This window comes from Fukomys damarensis, unplaced genomic scaffold, assembly GCF_012274545.1.
Source record: "Fukomys damarensis isolate Sample0158 unplaced genomic scaffold, DMR_v1.0_HiC HiC_scaffold_9, whole genome shotgun sequence".
Classification (NCBI taxonomy): domain Eukaryota; kingdom Metazoa; phylum Chordata; class Mammalia; order Rodentia; family Bathyergidae; genus Fukomys; species Fukomys damarensis.
Genome location: NW_022900921.1, coordinates 45,927,017 through 45,939,400, shown reverse-complemented (window position 1 = coordinate 45,939,400; position 12,384 = coordinate 45,927,017). Strand labels below are relative to the sequence as shown.

Below are 12,384 nucleotides of genomic sequence, written 5' to 3'. Positions count from 1 at the left end.
TGGGAAGAGAGAGGGAGAAGTCCACAAGCAGCTCAGGGCCAGAGGGAAGATTTCAGTGGGCTGGAGATAGGGGATGGTGTCCACAGTAGTTCTTCCTTAGGAGGTCTGGTTGTGAAATGAAGGAGAGGGGCTGGGAAATACTGAGATTATCTTTATTGATGGGTCAGATGTGAATAGTGTGTACCCTGGTGGGAATTAGACAGAAGATAAGAGGGAATTAAATATCCTTAAAAGAGAAGCAATAATTAATGGGGAAAATGTGTGAAGGAAGGAAGAAAAAGATGGGCTGAAAAGAAGGGATGAATTGGAATTGTAAGTTAGAGTCATAAGAAGCTAGAAAGTGATTTTCATCTATCTCTTTGGGGGTAAAAGAAGGTTAGGATAAAAAATAGTGAGGATGAGAAGGAATGAGAGGAAAGAGAGGGTGGGAAGACCTGTTGAAGGTCTACATCGACACAGCCAAAGGGATGGAGATGGGAGTTTGGGGAAACTCAACTGAGTGTATTCTCTGTCAGCGAGGACAAGACTGGCAACAGAGCAGACGAGGAAAGACATCTACAAAGAAACACAATGGTTTGGAAAGGGAAAGAAAATGCAGTGGGGCAGGGAGGACCATAAATGGTGGGTAGTTTTGCTAAGCCGTCCCTACCAGCCCTGGACTTGGTTGGAGTACCCATTCTATGTGAAAGGGAAGAAAACAGAGACATTAAAGCCACAGGGAGATGCAGCTGAGGTGGCCCTTTGGGGCTAAGGCTGGATGCAGAAGTAGTAGAGCTATGAAAAGCGTGAGTGACTGAGATCAAAAGAGGATCACCTGGGGATGAATGGTCCTGGGAGTGAAAGGAGCAGAGGTAGAAAAAGTAAAGGAGAGAGAAACAGCAAGAATGAAAGTGAGAGGGAAGGAGTGGGGGGGCACAGAGACAGAGAGACAGACAAAGAGAGACACAGAGAGAGACAGAGGAGGTAATTACAACTAACACAAAGCTCAGGGTTAGGAATTCTTAAGCAGAGTGGAAGCAAATTCCATGTGGGTGGCAAAATAAAAGATCATGGTGAGTGGAACCAAAGATGAATACAGCACACAGACGGTCATGGCCAAGACAGAAAAGGGCACCTCTCCCACGAGTCAACCAGAGACAAGGTCACCATACCTTCACTAAAGGAGGGTTCCACAGGTGAACGCCAGACAGCTGTCTATGTTGTTGGCTGGTGGGAGAACCTGGGGGGACTGTGGTGGGCATTTCCCATGTGATAGTGTATGGTTTAAGATTTAATCAGACCCTCCTCCCCCATTTCCATGGTCTAAGAAGCATTCATGAGAGAAAAACAAGCTGGAAATCTCACTCATCTACCTACAAAGTGACCACTCGGTGAAGTTCAAGGGCCCTTCTTTTCTCTGATCTATCAGATCACAAAGGGCACTCTTTTGAATTCTGGCTGCCCCCACAGAGAACAGGCTGCAGAGGCAGGAGGATACATACAATGCCCTGACCAGAGTTCCAGTTCCTGTGTAACAATTCTCTTGGACTGCAGAAACTAAGAGTGCTTAGTGTTTCCCAGTATCAAAGAAACCTGCATGAGATCACTACCGCACTGGAACTGTGTTCTGGTTCTGATTTTGGAACAGTTCCCAGGATTGCACAATTTTCCTTCATTCCTGTGGCGGAAGTGAAGAAGGACTGAGTGAAAGAAGGAAGGAGGATTAAGCAATGAGTTCACAGAATGGATGAAACACCTGAAATTTATCACATGAACTGAAAAATTCATGACATCAAACATTGGCTGACTGCTCCATGCTGCTTCTCCCAGACTTTTCCACACACCCATGTGGCAAAATAGGTCCATGATGGATGTAGGTTAAATACATCCAAACTTCCAAACCTATACATATGGCAAAAAAAAAATTGTTTTGAACACATTAAAAGTTTACCACCTGCTCCTTCACTGACCCTAGGCATTCCTGTAATGGTCTTCTCAGTGGTCCTCAGATTTGCAAATAGCCTTCCATTAGATTCACTCACACAGAAGTTTATTGGGAAGCTGCTTGGTGCTCAGCATCACAGATTATAGACTCTAGAGCCAAGAGCTGTGGTTTAAAAATTCAGACTTTGCCAGTTTGACAAGTTCACTTTAAAATTCCTTTCTTCAGTTTCCTCACCAAAAAACAGGTTGAAAATAGTACTACTTTACATCAAACGGTTACTCTGAGTTTTATATAATATAATCGTTGGGAAAAGCTTAGTGTATTGCCTGGAAGACAAGAAATATTCAAGCAATGCTTGTTATCATCAATACATGCTATCAAGCTTATAAAAAACTGGAGATATAATTCTTGCTCTCAGTGTAGTTGAGGATTAAAGGACAATGATCTGAGATGTACGGGGAAGGGAACTCAGACACAACACATTCCTAATGTGTAAATACTTTAAAGGAGAAAACAACATTTGCAGAAATTTCATAAAAAATGGCTACATGATATGAACTTACTAGAAGTGAGAGAGCCCGGCTGAATAAAAAAGAAAGGGGACATTGCAGAAAAGGATTAAAAATAGCCTAGGAAGCTTTAAAGGTAGGAATGATTGTACAAGGCAGAGGGAAGGAAGAAGAACCATATGCCCTCCAAGCAACATGCTAAAATGCAGGGAAGTTGGATGGGAAGATTGGCATTCCAAAGCAATGCAGCAAGAACACCAAAATGTGATAACTGTGTCTTAGAGAGTGCAAGACACACACTCTGGCATATCAGGAAAGAGAAGTCTGGTGCTGAGATTCCTTCTACGAACTTGTTCCAGTTTTCTCACCACACCGTGAACTTCTGAGACAGGGCAGGCCTCAATCATCATCCAAACCACAGCTCCTTGCTGGGACCGACACACAGGAAGTATTTGACAATTTGTAGAAGTAAAAGACAAGGATGGAGGAGGGCAGTGAGAGAGGGAAAGAGGGAGGGAAGAAAGGAGGACAAGGGCAATTTTCATTGTCAGAGCCGGGCAGTGTAATGTCTATCTGACTGCATTGTTCATGCTGCCTACTGTCTGTGACTATTCACCAAGAGTCTCACCTTTTTCCCCCGTTGATTGAATTTAAGCTGCAAATTGAGCCATTTCTTCCTTCACTGTTGGTGGCTGTCACAAGGTATTCCCTCTAGAATCAGCCCCAATGGTAAGCAAGCAGATGTGGGAACCCAGAAAACTAGGTATCCTACTTTTAATGTCATCAAGCAGCCTTGAGCTAAATGACAGGTTAACACAAAGTACAGCTGGGGGACAGGATGAATGCCGAGGTTCATCCTGGGGACTCCCCTCTCTTCCTTGTCCTGAATGGTGAAATTACCTGTTTCAGTTTCCTCTAAGAGCTGCTGGGGGCTTGATGTATATGTGGAGGCTGTGAGTTGATGATACCAGACAGGAGCTGACAACAGTTCTCTCAGTAAAGGATCACAGGCAGCACTGACTGGTTTGACAGAGGAGGAATGAATGATGTTGGAGAAAAAATCCCAACTGGTCCAGACCAACGTGGCACCTGCGGAGACAGAGGGCAGCTCTCCGTGATGCCTTCTTCCGCCTCTTGGTAGAGGATGGAGCAGCACACTGCCTTAACAAATGAGATGTGGAAAAATGTTTCTGTGATTTGTGATTACCTAAACTCTACATCTTTCCACTTTTAGGAGGTTTTCATTCCTTTCAACATTCCACATACACACCACCTGGACTCCAAACAGAAGCAGAGAGATTTTAGCAGGAGGGGGTGGGCAGCACCAAACCTTTAGCCTCATCTGTTTCTTTTGTTGTTGTTGTTTTTAAAATAAAGCTGCAATTGGCCCAGTGCGATCTGTTAAGTGTCTTATTATAAACTCGAACATCAATGGCGGTTAGAAAAAAAAGCTGAAATTTGCAACCAAAAACAAAACACAGAAAAACGAAAAAGAAAGAAAGGAAGGAAGGAAGGAAAGGTCTGAATGAGTGGCAGTTCCCATTTCTTTACAAGTGTTACATTTCAGTCCCCCTGCCACTACCACATGTTTCCTGTTCACAGATAATTTGTACAACATATTTTATCATTCAGTTTTAGACACAGTTGAAAGGCTTTTGCCTAAGGCTTGGAACACTTTGAAAATTGTATACCATTTGCAGGGCTTTCTTCTGCTTCGCTGTGCAATTAGGTGACTGTCTTTCTGCAGACGTCGAATTTATCATTTATGGGATTGTGGATGTGTGCCCGTCTGTGTGTGCGCGCGGCTGTGTTGAAAGCCAAGGTGAACTAGAAAATGGATGGGAGGAGCTTCCAATAAGAGACGGGTGAGGGACTAAGAAGTAAACCAGTGCTCTCAGCTCTCTGAAGGGTTGGGGTTTCAAACAGCAAGTGCGTTTTCACCCTTCAAGAAGTTGGGTTCTGGGACCCCTTAGTTCGGAGTGTTGTTTACATATTGATTCAGCTTCACATTTTTGACTACTAGTTAAACCACAGTGTAATGATCTAAAGACACCCAGACTCATTAATCTCTGTGAACGCGATTCCAGGACTCTGTTCCCTCTGCCCTGCCATCTTCTCTGCCCTGCCTTACTGGATTGCACAGCTTGTCTGTACAGCACTGATGTGCTCTGAGCCTCCCCTGGTGGAAGTTCTTGGCAAAGGTTGGCCGTCAGGAATAAGCAAGGAGGCCGGACCCAGGTTCTGACTGAATTTCCAATGTGTCGCGGTATCTTACATAACCTGAATTTTAAAGTCAGATTTGATAAAAGATAACTTATTCTCACCATTATGCCACTTTGTGCTTTTCCACTGAATAATGCAGTCACAGGGAGAGAGGAGGGACCCTTATTCATCTCTCCCAGGAAGAGCCCGGCTCTCCTCTGAGGAAGTTCAGCAACTTTCATTATGCAGAGGGATGGCTCTTCTCCTAGCTTCAGAAAACACAACAATAAAATGACTTGGAGAAGTCTGAATAGCGCTGAGTCTTTGGACGCAAGAGGACCTTTAGGTCTGCCTCTGCCCTCTAAAGCATTTTCTTCTTTTCCTATTCAAACTTCCCGTGTTCATTTCACAAAGACCCTGTGTCTGGGATATTTGTCAGTCTATAAATCCCCAAATGTATCTGTGTAAACGTTTTAACTCATGAAGCCTTCCAAGGCAGCTTTTGGGGAGTGGAGACATGGGGGAGGTATAGAGCTAAAAATAGTCGATTAATAACTGCAAGCACTTTGATTGTGATGAGTAGGGTGACAGGTTTGTAATCCTTGCCAACGGTGGGAAGGAAACAACAGAATGTGGAGTCTGTTTAGAAAATCTATACAAGCCTTATAACAAACCTTGACTTTAAACCAAGGCGAAGGCAAGAGGCACAGGTAAGCTTGACCTGGTACTGTTTTTTCAGGAGACTGTGCACAAAAGAACAGGAACTCTTTGAAACAAATAATTATTAAACTTAAATCATCTTATAGTTCATGTCACCTCGAATACTAAGCAGGCTATAAGCACCAGAAAACATTCTGATATAATCTGTTAAAATAATTGCCAGGCTAATATCCTTTCTATGGTTATATATTTATTAGAGAAAGATATTTTTTTAAAAAACCACAATTACATTGAAAGACAAAGTCTACCTAACACCCTGTCTGTTCGGATATAAGAGCTGGACCCCAGAGAGCTCAGAGGTCCCCAGCCCAACACAAGCAAGCATGACTCCCTTGCTTCTTTGACAAAACATTAAGGATAATGTAAAATAAAGCCACTTAGAGATGCTATCCTCTGCAAATAATAGGAAAGGACAGTCAACGCTGTGCAGACATTTGCTAGATTTATACACATGCACAGCGCCAAGACCAAGGGTTTGGGTCAGTCGCAATATCATTATGATAGTAATTTATGGAAGACCAGCAGCAGGCGGAAGCTGCCAAGACACCCACGCAAAGCCCATCCTGAGTAAAGCAGAAAGTACTTTCCTTTTGAACTCCATCCAAGACACTATGCAATGACACCGACTTCTGAACCTACGAAATCCAGGCACTTTAAGCAATCGTTTGTAAAAAGCCTGCCATCCCCAGGGACCTGCCAGGTGAGCGATGGCTCAGCACAGCTGCTTCTCAGTGGGGCTCACTCACAGGTCCCTTCCATCTTTGGGAAGACAGGGACATGATTCTGAGCATCCACACGAACATCTTTTGCTGTCCTCATCAACTCTGCTCTCAGGGCCTGCAGACCAACATTTCTGCAGGCAGAGGGGCCATGTGATAGGCGGGTACAACATTCTTTACTAGCTTTGTGGTATGGGAAGTTTGGAGAGGGGGCAAGGGGCTTGCTTTTGACACTGTTGCTTCCTTAAGATGTGGCCCAAATGGAGCACATTTTGAGATGTGAGAGAACCATTCTATCACCCTATGGATATAGAATCTGATGGATTCTTAACCCTGGCAGTTCAAAAACACCCTCGATCCAAGAAGTAGAGTTCACAGGTGTCCATACAATGAGGCCTGGCCTACCCAGGCATGCGAGCAGCTGAATTCACATGCAGGAATTGTTCCAGAAATTGAACCACTGTGGATCACTTTGAAAAGAATATGACTTTCAGGATTCTGAGTGGAACCTATTCTTGCCATTGACTTTTTATATGACCTTGGGCAAATCATTTAACCTGCCAGGGCCTCTGCAACAAACACAGTATGATTCTTGGTCTAAGATGCAATTTCAGAAAAGAAACTCTATCTTAATTTTGCTTCCTTTTCCACAGCTCAATCTCGTCATTGGGATGCCGTGAGCTGCTCTGCAGGGCTTTGGGATTGACCTGCCTGCCAGTGGTATCAGGAGACCTCATTCTCCTGGTAGGCAGATGAACGGCATGCATGCAGTGAGCTGAAAGGGGGTTGTCCTGGAACTGGGGCAGACCCAGCTACCAGCCAGTTCACCTGTGCAATGTGCAGGCTTGAGCTCCTCAGTGCGCTGGACTCTGGCTCTCCCTGGATCACCAGGTAGATGTGCTGGTGAACTGGAAGTCTTAGCATCTGCTTCTAACATAGCTCTGTGCAATGCAGTCAGAAGCTGAAACCAGTACATTTATACCTCCCATGAACCAGGAGGCAGCAAAGAAGACTGGTTAAAAGCTCTGCTTTCTTGGAGAAACACTCTGGGTTGAAGATATACCATGTTCAATGTCCTATCCAGCCTCTATTCTCTCTTCAGTATCATGGGAAAATGACAGCTTCAACCCTGTAAGTGCTGAGAAATAAAACACACATCACAAAGATTGGTACATCTGTGGCACTCAGTATGTATTGGCTATTATAGTTTTATGTATTTCAACCCTCCTGCCTCCACATTCCACTAGGACTCCTGTCTCACCACTGTAGGGACGCTGAGGCCAGGATGTTCCATCCTACCCTGCAGAGCTATGAAATGCAGCCAGGTTTCCTAGAGCGGAGCAAGAACTCAGATATTCTGGTTCTGCATGGTGCTCTTTGTTGTTCTTTCCCCAAGCTACATCATGTTTGGTGTTGGTGCAAGCTGTTCAGTATATTCTCCGTGCCTCTGCCTATCCCTGTTGTCTTTGTGGCCTTAAAACATGACTATTCAGGAGCTGGGAGTTTCATTTTATTTTTGCATATCATGTCTGGTTAGCTGTTTGCTTATCTATTTGGCCTTATCTGTCTTTCTTGAATTTGATGGAATAATCTCTTCTCAGATTAGAAATCTGGCACTGCACCTGGTGAGGGGGGAAAGACAAAATAATGGGTACGGAAAGTTATATTAGTCTGCTTTCTGTTGCTATAACAATATCATAGACTGGATGATTTAAGCTGATGGAAAAGTATTTAGCTTACAGTTTTAGAGTCAAATAATCTACAGTTGTAGGGCCACAGCTGGTGAGGACCCTAATGGTAGGAGTATGAGAGAGCCCACGTGAGTAGGGATGGGAGCTGATTTCATTTTAATCACCACCCAGGTGACTCTGGCATGCATCTCTTTCTAAAAGCATGAGCTTGGGACATGATGACTTCTAAAAGGCCACCTTCTTAATCCTATTACAATGGCTATTAAATTTCCTTATGAGTTTGGGAGGAGACATTCTAGTAGCAGCAAGAATGAAACCCACTGACCTGGGATCAGGGACTAGTGAGTAGCAAAAGTTGAATTTAAAACTGTGCCTTCTCTTAAGGAAACCAGATTGCCAATGCTGGAGTCAGTGGAAGACAGGCAACAGTGCCTTCTTCTGTAAGAATACACTAAGGAATGGCAGGGTGAAACTAAAAAAAAAAAAAAAGAAAGAAAGAAAGGCTCTCAATACTACCAGGTCTTACAAGGATGTCCTATGTGCTGAGTCTTAAATGGTGTAGGAAAGGGATGAAGGACAATTATGGATGGAAGGGTGACCCAGCAAGGGGGCATTCTGCAAAAGTTTATGGAGACTCAAAATGCTGAGGTGTTAGAAATACTACTGCACACAGATAATATTGCCAGTATTGTACCATGCTGGATGGGGAGACTGCCCATAGGTAGTATCGCTAGTGTGCACATACACTATGAGTGGTTTGCAGGAGAACTGTCCACAACTGATTCCTACAGGTATTGCTGGGTCAGGTTTATCAGACATTGGTGTACGTCATAATCACCTATAGGATTCCTTAAAACATGTCGTGGTTCACACCCTCAGTGCATCTGATTCAATCAGTCTGGACTAAACCCAAGAGCTTGCGTTTCTATGTGATTCTGGTCCTGCTGGCCCTGGCATCCTCCCAAGAGCCACTGGCCTCAGGCATCATTGGAGGAGATAAGGAGGAAATCAGGCCATCAGGGAGATCTTTGGAGTGACCTCCATGTGGAGATAGACAGAGGTATGCTGTGCATTCTCTTAGCCTGTGTGCTGTTTGGAATCAGAGGCCTCAGACTTCCTTCTCCCATTCGAGGGCAAGAATGGAAATTCTGTCAGGAGTTTTGCTCCCAGGGAAAGCCTTGGCAGAACTTCCTGGGGCACCATAAGGATTCTTAGTGAACCTTCTTGTTCTTAGGGGTCCAGAGAGCAAAGACTCTTGCTCGTGAATCTTAATACGGAGTCTCTGAGCTGACACACACCTGTCTCAGCTGGTAGCTGAGCAAGGGAGGAAGTCACCTGAGCTGGTGCAGCAGATTAGAGAACTGGAACTATGTGGGGTTACAGCACACCCTTCCCAGACACAGGCAGACCTGCTCAAGCACTTGGTGATCTGCACTCAAAGACTTTCGAAATGTTTAAAAATCCTCCTAAGAGCATTCTGCAGAAATTGAGTCTCATAGATCTTATTATTTTCCACTTCAGCCACCTCTTTAAAGAGATTCACATATGTTCCCTACACATTCTGCATTAATAACTGGTCTAATAATACTCAATTTGTGTGCATGTCATTTTTGGAAAGCACTCTGTACATTAAGTACTTGTTTACATTGAATTCTGCTGTTTTACTCCCTAAATCTAACTTTTCCAAGCTAACAGAAAATTTAAAGATCTATGAATATTAACAGTTCTTTTCAACGCAATCTTAATCTAAAACCACCACCTTTTCAATTTTCACTGACCTTGTGACAAAAGTAGTCCAACCTTTCATATGAGTTTCTCTTTTATTATTGTTCTTGGACTTTTAAAACTGATTAACATTGACTTTTTCCTATGGGAAATGAAGTAACTTATAATGCAAAGCAAAAGGGAAAAACAAAGTGTGAAAATGGAAACAAAGTATCCAATACTTTAATAAAACTAGACATCGGTGGCCCTTATGTTTCTTTGAGTGTTTCCCAAAAGTTCTAAGTTCACTGGAGGTCACGTCTAAAGATTGCATTTTGTAGATCTACACCCTCTGTATCTTTACATTTAGACTTAATGCACTGAATGTATTTTAGGATGAAGGTAAATTCAAACTCGTTTCCTTGTACGTTTTCTTCCTATAATCATTGTTAAGTGTGATCTTGCACTGAGTACCCACTTACCTTTTGGTTGAGAGCTCCACATTAGTTGAATAATCATAAAGAGATATTTCCTGGGAATATTCTTGAAGCATCTTAGAAAGAGATGGAATGATTCAAAAGCTTAAGCATTTTCCTTGCTCATGAATTTCAGTCTCTTGTCTTACATTTTTCAATGTCATGTTTTGTTCTTGAAATTTCCCCATTATCTAGGGAAGGATTGATGCAATTCCAGGAAATAAGGAGATAATTGAGAAATTAGAAGACAGTGGGTGCGATTTTATGGGAAGGAAAACAGTAAGTGTCAGAACTACCAAAGGGAGGAGGGGGTAAAGGGAGGGCAGGGTTATGGGGAAAAAAATGAGAACCAAGACCTGTCATGTAAAAGTACAAGATCCCAGCGATGAGTGTAACTATACTGTATACCTAAAAAAGTACCAATAAACTCAATAGGAAAAAAAAAGAACTACCTTCAAACCCCAAATCACACATTGATCACTTGTGTAGATGGCAGGTTTTCTGACTCTCAGCCACAGTGCTCACACCTCCTAAATGGAAATCACATGAAAATGAACCCCACTAGGTTAGCATGTTGCTAAATGAAATTAGAGAAGAGCTTTTAAAAAGTAAAGCAAATTAAAAATGTCACAGGTCACTTGCCCATGGGGTTGAAAAACCCAGTGGTTTCAGAAATGCAGCACAGAAATGGACCAATAACTATTGTTTTTGTTATTGGATCACGGAGGAAATTCTAAGCATGAATTCCCATTTTGCTTTAGTCTTTTTCCTACTGCTAAATGGAGATCATCCCATCTCTGTGTGTCAAATGCAGCATATGTGAAAATACCTCCTGATCATCTTTCACAGGAATTCTTTCCAAGTGAGAAAGCAAGTAATGGGGTCATGGGCTTTCTAGAGTAATACAACCCAGGTTTCTAGTGTGATTTTGATTAGCAAATTCTGTCCCTGATTTTACTATGTGAGGAAGTGCCGGGCCATGATTTCATGCATTTTTGAAGGTAAAAGAAGAGAGCTTACCCGTATTTTATAGCTGTTCATAGGAGTAGATCCTGGAATTCATGAGGAGTCATTTTTAGAGAGCCTGCAGTCCATGGTGGGCATTAATCATAAGACATAGGACAGAAGTCATTAATTAACAGATAATAGAGCATACATTTCCATTGCAGTGTATCACGCTCATCACCATTATCTGCCTCCTCATTTTCATCAGACACAGTAAAAGTTGTAAAGTGGGAATGTAATAGTTTATTCTGTTTGGGTACTTTAAAATCCAGTTCAGGCAAATGTCTGTCTACCCCAAGGTTTCTCGTAGAAGATTTCAATCAATGTTGAGAAGAGCTCCCTTTGTTCTCTCTATTCTTGTCTATTCCTTTAAAGTCCTGTGGTAAAGTGTTAAATCCATTGAGCTTCAGTGTCTAAAAGTGCCAAGGTATATATTCCATTTACTAAATTTGGATGATTTTGGTCTCCTTGGATTACTTCACATTATCCCAGATGTTGCCTGTTAAATTCAGGGATGCAGTAACCCATGTTGCCATTTAACAGAAATCAGAAATATGGGATGTTTTTAAACTGTTTTTGTTTTTTTTAAGAAACTTTGATTAAATTGCAAGCTTTTAGCAAACTCAGATTGCTAACAATTTTAGCTACCCCCAAATTAGAGCTCATCTGTAAATCATTAGGGTAAATTTTGTAGCAAAACCAGAAGTTTTTGAAATACCTTCTCCTTTGGCAGAAACCACTCTGCTTCTAAATAAATTTAGGTGATATTGCCATCTAGTTATTTGTGGCTGAACTGTAGATGGGAACAACGGGGAAAGCTCATATTAGATTGGTGAATTAGAAAGAAATGGTGCATCACAATGCCACAGGAAAAAACTGACTTGAAATTAAGCTAGTCTGAGTTCAGAATCCTCTCTAAGGCCTGAGAGCCAGCACAGCTCAGTCTCCTCATTTCTCCATGACATCTACAAGCTTTCACATAACAAAATAATTTGGAAATATAATTTAGTAGATCTGTGCACAAAGAATATACCGCTGGTGTGACAGTTAAACTAGATTGTCAATTGACTGACTTGCAAGCACACTTTAGTAAATTAGTAAAGCACACTTTGGGCTGGATCTGGTTAGGTCATGCAGGCATGGTCTTGGTGGCTCTATCTGGTCCTTGGCCCCTTCCACTCTGGTGCTGTTCCTTCCTTTGCTTCCATGATGAGAGCATCTTTGCTTCACCACACCTTTCCGCTATGACATTTTTGTTTTGGATGACCATGGACTAAACCCACTGAAATTGTGAGCGAAAATAAACTCTTCCTCCTTTAAGTTGTGTTTGTTGTACATTTGGTCCCAGGAAAAAATGTAATCAATATATTATATAAAATATTTTTCAAAGCTTTACTCCAAAATGAATAAATGTGATACAAAGATTAATAGAAG

The 12,384-nt window shown here is 42.4% G+C and overlaps 1 long non-coding RNA gene across 1 annotated transcript; it reads right to left on the bottom strand.

Annotated features, from left to right (window-relative positions):
- Nucleotides 1–7,576: 7,576 nt before the first annotated feature.
- On the bottom strand, nt 7,577–11,031 carry LOC104867354. The gene is made up of 4 exons (XR_781745.1): nt 10,966–11,031; nt 10,398–10,475; nt 9,952–10,022; nt 7,577–7,696 (listed from the first exon to the last, which is right to left on the bottom strand). It is a non-coding gene; the product is annotated as an uncharacterized LOC104867354 (long non-coding RNA).
- Between the last annotated feature and the right edge of the window lie 1,353 nt (nt 11,032–12,384).